The 8,097-nt window shown below is 47.0% G+C and overlaps 1 protein-coding gene across 3 annotated transcripts in view; it reads right to left on the bottom strand.

The window, feature by feature from the left end:
• EIF5 (eukaryotic translation initiation factor 5) overlaps nucleotides 1-1,257 on the bottom strand; it is an 8,065-nt gene extending 6,808 nt beyond the window's left edge. For 2 of the 3 annotated variants that reach the window (XM_010565403.1, XM_010565401.1), the window contains exons 1-2: nucleotides 1,056-1,257; nucleotides 693-885 (exon numbers count right to left, since the gene is read on the bottom strand). The gene's annotated coding sequence lies outside the window, so the exon portion shown is untranslated. The other variant, XM_010565402.1, reaches the window with a different exon arrangement.
• Between the last annotated feature and the right edge of the window lie 6,840 nt (nucleotides 1,258-8,097).

The following is an 8,097-nucleotide window of genomic DNA, read 5'->3' as shown; positions in this document are numbered from 1 at the left end:
ATGCTATGCACAGAGTAAAGAGCGGGAAGGCAGATAGACTCCCTGCTTCAAAGCACCGTTTCCCCGCCCCACTCAGCCTATGATGAGTCATAAATGCAGCAATTAAGCACTGAGTCAGCCCTGGAAGACATGGCGGGGGAATCACCTCCAGCCACGCGTGCGCTCTCCAACTGCGAGAGGGGGACGCTCCCCGGCTGCCCCCCGCCCCCGCTCCTTGTCCCCCGTCCCCCCCCGCGCCCCGGGGCTAACCCTTCAGGAGCAGGCGTGTCTCCCCCCCCCGGGTTTGTAACTGCGCCACAGCTCCCCGCGCCCCCTCCCCGCCCACCCACAGCACGGGGAGGCGCGGCCCCAGCCGCCGCCATCTTGTCTCATCGCATGGCGGTAGTGGGGAATTGTAAGAAAAAAAAATGAAAAAACAAAAAAGACAAAAAAACCCACCCCAAAATCAGCAAACGGGTACAACTGAAGCTCTGGGGCTTTTAGGGTTTTTTTCGTCGTTTTCTCCTCCCTCTCCCATCAAGGTCCCGGACACTTCGATACACAAAACCTCTCCCACTATCCACCGTTTACCGACGACCCGACGCTCCAGCCCAGCCTGAGGCGCCCGCCCGCTCCCTCCACCTTCCCAGGACCCAAACCCTCCTCTCAATCCCGGCTGTCCCCACCCGCTCTAGCCCAGTGCCAATACTCACCGTTTTCGTCCAATAAAGACATAAACCCAACGCTGCTCGCCCCGGGCTGCGACGAAGCCGAGTGTGCGAGGAGAACAGGGCCGTGGGGGCGCTTATATCCGGACGGAGAGGGAGGCGGAGGCGGACGCCGCAGCCTCCGGGTCCCGGCGTCCTGGGGCGGGCGGTATCAGCAGGGACAGCAGTGCCGGACAATCTGCGGGCAAGACACAATCAGGGGCATCGTTAGTGGCGACACCTGTGAGGAGAGGGAGGAGGAGGAGGGGGGAAAAAAGGGAAGGGGGGAGGGAGAGGCGGCGGCTGGCGCGCAGCTCAGGCAGAAGGGGGCGGCTGATGGGACCCCGGCAATGGCTGCCCCGTACTCACCTCTAGAATGTTCTCGCTCTAACTGAACAACGCCAAAGCTGGGATCAATCAGCCAGCGGCGTGCCCCGCCCCCCCAGCCCCGCCATTGGCTCGCCGCTCGCCTTGGGACGAAGCTATTGGCTAAGGCCTCGCCGTCCCCCTCACCTACTGGCGGCGACCGCTATCAATCAAGGCACCCCTGGCTTCGCCTCCCTCCCCCTCTGCCCTCCCCCCGCCGGTGCCCCAAAGGACATCGCGTCTACATCGACCGAGTCTCGCGAGAGGGCGCGGGAGGCGGCGGGGGGAGGTGCGGGAGCTGGCGAGGGCTGAGTCAGTGCGGCAGGGCCCGGGGAGGGCGCCGGCGGCGGCGGGGGGCTCCGGGGCTTCGCGCTTCCCCCGGCCTCCCCTTCCTTCCTGCTGGGCTGTGCGGAGAGACCTCTCCCGTGCCCACCCGCGGCGGTCAGCGCCGCTTCGCGCCCCGCGGCAGGGGGGGGCCCCTCGGCTTCCCCTCAGGGCTGCCAGCCCTCCCGGGAGGCGAGCGGCACGGCCCGGCCCAGCCCCCGCGGTCTAGCAGGGCGCCTCGCGTTTGGGGTCGGGCCCGCGTAGGCCGCGGGCGCCGGGGGCTTCGGGAAGGGGCCCGAGTCGCGCTCCCCGCCCTCGCTTTCCACAGGCAGGCAGGCGGCGCGGAGCGGGCCCGGGGGAGGCCGGCGGTGCCCCTCGCCCCGCCGCGCTCCCGCTCGCCGTGGCAGCCAGCCCACGCCCGGCCGGGGCTGGGGAGAGGCGTGTGGGGCTGCGCTTCTGATGGAAGCGAAGCCTGCAATGCAGTAGGAATGAAAGTCTGGGTGGGTTGCGACTTGTAATAGACCGGCAATGACTGAATGCTTGACATCACAGCAGCTGTATTACAAATAATTTAAAGCAATTAAGTTGCTGAATAAGTTGTGTTTTTCCTGTACAGCCTGCTTTCAGGGTGCAGGAAGGAGCCTGTTAAACTAAAGTGTCACAAACGTTCAGCTTCGGGCAGCTCTGGGTGCTTGGGCTACCTTACAAAGGATGGTACGATCACCATGTCTGTATACTCTATGTAAAGTGTTGCCAGCTCTCCTTAGCTGAATTGGGACCCTGGATGAAATACACGTTTGCATTTACATTCACTTAAAAAGCAGAAAACTTCGGTGCTTTCTTCCCTGTGCTTTATTCTTTCCCATCTTCCATATTCACTTTTCGAGCATCACAGTGAATTACTGTTTTGGACGTTTTAGGATGTGAATAATGTTCAAGTGGCAAAGAACTTTTTTTGACTTTTATCAATTGAGTGATGAACCAACTCTCTCACCCTATAAATACTCCCCAGCAGAACAATACTCCTCAGTTCCTGTCACTTGTGTCTTACTGAATAAAGTTGGAAGGCTCGATGGCTATGTGGGTGTATAGAGGAAAAGAGAGGAAATGAAGATAAAACCAGTAGTGACATTAAATAATGTCATATACTCTAAATCTCTTTCTGCCTGAAGTTAGTTTTGAAACATAGGTTTCTCGGCTGACTTTGATAACATGTTGATACAGAATCATTTAGGTTGGAAAGGACCTTTAAGAGCATCAAGCCCAACCGTTAAAGGAAACACCACTCCTGTTGAACCTTCAAGTACATCTTGAACATTTTTGGTGTGATATGCAAAAGAACTGCATTCAAATATGAAGGTGACTGATAAATGAGGTTTTCTTGGAAATCATAAAAGCTGGGCTATCATTATGAACAGTTCCAGTGACACACAATAATAAAAATCTTGTTCCCTCAGCTGGAGCAACCAGAGATAAATATGCACATCTCAGTGCTTTCTAACAAGATCCTCCTACATGATGGCTGCTGCCCTAGTTATACGTATCTCTTTTCAGCCTGTAGAATAGCAAGTCCTTGTAGCCAGGACACAATCCTATAAAACAACATGTGAGTCTGTCTTGGACTTCACTATCTGCATTTGAAAAAGTTAAAAATTCCTCAGGATATGTTAAATGTCTCCTTGGTAAATACACAGCAACACTTTTTAAAACATGAGAAAGAGGGTTTGGGCAAAATAAGGAAGTATCTCCAAAATATGTGAGGCTTGGCAGTTACCATGAAGGGAAAAAAATCATAAAAATGTGGGAGGCAAGAAAAGCACAGCAGGAACTCCTTTGCTGTGAAAATATGCAGCGTGTATAACTTGCTAAGTGCCTCCTGTCTATGGCTTTAGTTCCATGCTACAACACCTATGAGGTTAATAAATTACGAGTGTTAAAGCAGACTGCTGCCAACAGCACTTTATTGAGCAGCAAAAGGGAAATGAGACCCTGGATTTGGTGCTATTTGACATATTGAATAATGACATAATGAATAACAGTTATGATTAGTAGCATAAAGAAGGATTTCTTTTTTTATTTTACAGTCTATAAATTGACATCATTAAGTTAAAGAGTTAAGTTACCTTTTAAGATAGTGTTCCTTCTGCAAAAAGCAGGTCCCATCCAGATGAAGGCATGTGATAATCTCCTGGATTATACAAAACAGACTAAAATTGTGGATTATTGTCTTCCCGGTGCCTAGTTATTGATTTTTTTTCTCACCAGAACAATTCATTAATATTAAATGTTGGATCCCAAATATTTTTTACGGAATCTTAATATTTATAGTTTGTTCATTTTAGTATTTTGTGGCTTGGACAAGATAGAAAAATACTTTCCTCCCACTTTAAAATGTCATATTTTCATGAATCCTGAAGTTCATAGTTCACATTGCTTGTGTGACCTTCAAAATACAGATCACTTGTGTGCTTTGCATTTCACTGGTAGAAACTAAGCAGGTTTTATATATAATTTTGTAGTTAAGACATTTTAAATGGCATTAGTAAGTCAGGTTTTGGAAGTGGTTTCATGCCTGAGAATAGGAAGTTTTCCACAGTGGACCTTAGGGTGCGTTTCCTTATCACAGGAATGCTTTATTGTCATTCAGTTCAGCCTTGAACAATTCAAGTTTGTTCTATGTTGCCTTAGTCAGTTTTTATTAAAAATAACAAAGAGTCAATGCCTGTGATAATGCAGCAAAATCAAAATTCTATTGAAAATCTTAATATAGGTCTGTATTTAAAATATAAATCTTCAAAAATGGGCGTTGTAATCATGTGTGTTTATATTCTCTGATAGTCAACTTTGTGTCCTGTCTGCCGTTTATTCTTCAGCAGGTTTGTTGTCTATTGGTGATGTGGTTGGCTATAAACATAACCCTATTTCAATAGCCACTTGGTAACCTTGGCCTTGAAGAATGTTTTTTCTGTGCTGCAAGCTGTACGTGTTATCTCCCAGTGGCTGGCTCAGAGCTGTTATTTTGTCCAGTATCAACTTAGCTGAGTAAGTGATTCCTCGTTGTGCCGTCCTGATGGCTTTGGCTGTAATTTCAGTAATTTCGGAACATGGAAGGAGGGCCAAGATCATGTACAGTTACACTGAACCGTGAATAGCAATAGCCTTTCTTCTTCATATCTTGGCAATGTGTAGAGAAAGTTTAATTATTTACACACCAGGTTTCAACCTTTGGGGAAGCATGAGTCCAAAATCCATCAGGACTGATACTAGACACTGATCAGTAGCAAGGGCAGAGGTTAATTCTGGCTCTGCTGTTCAGGAGCTCCACATTGCTGACCAGCAGCTTCCTGTTCATCTTGAGACTCACTTCGTGAAATGCCTTCCTTTCCGTGTGCTGTAACACTGTCATTCTTGTTAGCTATTTTTATTAGTTCAGGAATTGGAGAAAAAAAGGAGAGCAAGTGTATGATGTTAGATACACACAGCCATTATTTATGGTAGTTATTTTTCTTGCTTCTATTACTACGCAAAAATGCTAAAATCTCCCAGTTAGTGTTTGGGTCCGAGTGCACTGAAAGGGCCCAGTGCTAGCTGACAGCATGAGGCAGGTTCTGCCCCAAATCTGTTGTTATCGTCTCAATAGACACAGTGCGGCTCCCTCCTGCTCTCCCTCTTTCTCTTCCAGTGTGTGTCTGCCTATGTAAGGGAGGCGCCTCTGCAAGCAGAAGAAAAACGGCTTTCTCTGCAGAATATAAACTAGTGTTTGATAGCTGCAAATGCTAAGGGAAAATGATGCCTTTTCTATGTCCCAGGATTTCCTATCAGGATGCAATGCAGAGGATGAATACAGGCTGGCTGGGTAGGGGAGCAGTGCTAAGGGGATGCTGGGCCTGACTCTCCAGTTAGTGCTGCTCAGTATGAGACCCACACACTGGGTCATCTGCTGAGATGGGTCACTGCCCGCCTGTACCAACACTATGTCCAACACCAAGTACATTCACCATGTTGCATTAAACAGAGTAGGGGGTGTCTTCCCAGAGCATCATCACATCTAATGGGGCTGTTGTCACTTTGGCTTCCATGAATAAGGCTAAGGTGGGCAGAGAGTATCCTGGCTCCATCTGGATGTATGTTTGCTGTAACACCCTTTCCAAAATAATAGTAGTAATGTATCTTTTCTTAGACCAGCTTGAACATCTGGAAGAACTAGCAAGCTTCATGAACAGCTGAGTAATACCCATCCATGTGGGCTGAGAGAAGGGCTAAAGGCTGTCACGTGCATCGCTGAATTTTAAGCAGTACATATCTTCAGCAGTGCATTAGAAAAGTGGGTGTTTAGGCTATCAGGCTGCAGGTACCCAGTGGCCATTTGAGTAGTCTCACTGTGTTTGCTAGGATAACATGGATTTTCATTGCGGAACATGTTGATTTGCTTTGCATGTTTTTTCTTGTGTTGGTGATTTTTCAATAGTGTACCTTTACCTTTGGCATTACACTTGGCTGGTTCTTTGTCTGTGGGAGGAGTCTGTTGGGAATTTTACAGACAGTAGTTGTTTGGATGAAAAGACAAAATAAAATGTCCTTTTGAGCAAATAAACCCAGGCTGTCTGTGTTTAAAGAGGCAAATAAAAAAAGGCAAACTCACAGAAATGAATGAAGAGTGCAAATGGGGTGGAAGTTCAATCAGGAGGTGAATTCAGCACAGCAGACTTTGGAGGTCTGTGAAAGAGGGATGCCCTGGGCTTGGAGAGCTGTCTTTTCTCCGTGTGTCTCAGCAGTAGGTGGAAGTGTTTGTGATAGGAATCAGAGAAGCCAGGTTTCCTTAGTTTGTCCAGGTAGCAGCTTTGGCCACGGGCCTAACTGGCAACCACTAGCATTATCCAGCAGTTGCATGCTCGTGGTTGGCAAATCTGCCTGCTACATTTATATGGTTGCTGAAAGAAGTGGATGTGGAAGATAAGGAGTCCCTGGGGAATATAGCTTCCAGCTGAGAACACGCTGTCAAAGCTGCCTGCGTGTTCATTATGCCCATTAGCAACCGCTGCATTTACATTTCTCTGCTACTTATCATAGCCAGGCTTCAGACATCAAAATCTGTCCGCTTGTTTGTTAAGTTAAATCTCTCTTCCAGTATCGTTATAGTGATCTATGCTTTCATTTCCATTTCATTAAAGAAATTGCTCAGGTCCTCTGCAGCTGTTACGTGCTTTGCCAACACCTCCACATATACCTCCTGTCTCATCCTTTTTCTTTGGCCTCTGATGGTCTGGCAACCAGTGCTGTGATTATCAGTATTGATTTCCCAGCAGATGTTAACTCCAGTAAAAAAGAGTAGTGAGTGCTTAGAGTTACCTATTGGCTTTCCAATTCTCCAAAGAAGAAGGTGTGGTAGCCCCTGGTTTTGAGAGCCTGTCTCCAGAACTTACTCCCAGTGTGGGGAGACCTTGGAGATCTTAAGTGCTCTCAAAGCCCTTCTCCCATGGCCAGAAATATGTGGCTGCTGAGCTGGTTTCTAAGGGTCTGCACTGCTAGTTACAGCATTTTTTGCTGTTACGTTCTGCTCATTCGAGCATGGAGGAGTTTCTTTGCTTTAAAATAACAAGGGCATTGCTGGGAGAACTGGGGTTTGGAGGCAATACTGAGGCCCAGATAGGGATTACGTTTGTTCTTCTGCTGGCAGGTCTAGTAGAGGAGAAGGTATCCCTGATGCTTGTGCTGAAAGCAAAGGAGAAGTGTGTTTTAAAGGCAAAGGAAAATCTTCATATTCTCCAGAACTAAACCTTTGAAGGTGCTGCTTGACTGGAAAGGCGGAGCCATGCATTTGGAAACAGAGAGAGACAGATATAGCAGAAAAAGTTTTGTCTCCGACGTCTGATTTTATATCCCTTACAGAGTTGCCTCTCTTGCAACATTGAAGGTATTTTGCAGAGCACCACAGGTTTTATGGTGGATAATGTTGAATTTGTAGGAATTTGCTGCTTTCTTGGTAGGTTTTGCCTTCAGCTAGAGTATAGCTGGTGTGGGCTTCTTAATAAAAATACAGGGATTACCTTTTGTAATGAAGCAAGTAATACATGACTGCGACACAGTGCCAAAGTCTTTGAATGCTTTGGTGTTTGCAGCTCAAATATATTACTAAAGTAAATTATTTGCCAAACTGAAAAAAAAAAAAGGAGTGGTACTTAAAATAAGAAAATAGAGGCAGAAACTTTGTTCTGTGGTTTGCACATGCCAAGTGTTATGTATGCTAAGGATATTACATAGACTAGTAGCAATGTTAAAATAGCTGATAACACACATGGTTTCCAAGAGTGGTGTAATGAATTAAGTCTGGTTTTGGCCTATGGGGATTCTGTAGTGGCTAATAAAAGCTGACTTGAAGCACTAATAATGTTTCACTCTACCCATCTGCCCATGCCTCATGTACCTGAATGTCAGTGTATTTGGAATTATCCACTGGGTTCAGGAACGGGTAGATGAGGCTGAAGAGACAGGCAGGTGCACATACACACACACAGATACACACACCATGATCACATAACTCTTGCTTATTTAAGAAACAAGTCTAAAAATACCCTTGAATGTGAATGCAGGTCAAACATGTTGTTGACTGTAAAGTCTAGCATGATTTTATTGACCTAATGTAGGTTTTTCTTTTTGAGAACAACCCAGGAGACACACTGATGGCAGAACTTTCTTCCAAGGGTATTACCACCTTGAACTG

Source organism: Haliaeetus leucocephalus, unplaced genomic scaffold (assembly GCF_000737465.1).
Source record: "Haliaeetus leucocephalus isolate CR32 unplaced genomic scaffold, Haliaeetus_leucocephalus-4.0 Scaffold191, whole genome shotgun sequence".
Lineage (NCBI taxonomy): Eukaryota > Metazoa > Chordata > Aves > Accipitriformes > Accipitridae > Haliaeetus > Haliaeetus leucocephalus.
The sequence above is the reverse complement of the archived record's forward strand: the minus strand, read 5'-3'. Positions and strand labels throughout refer to the sequence as shown.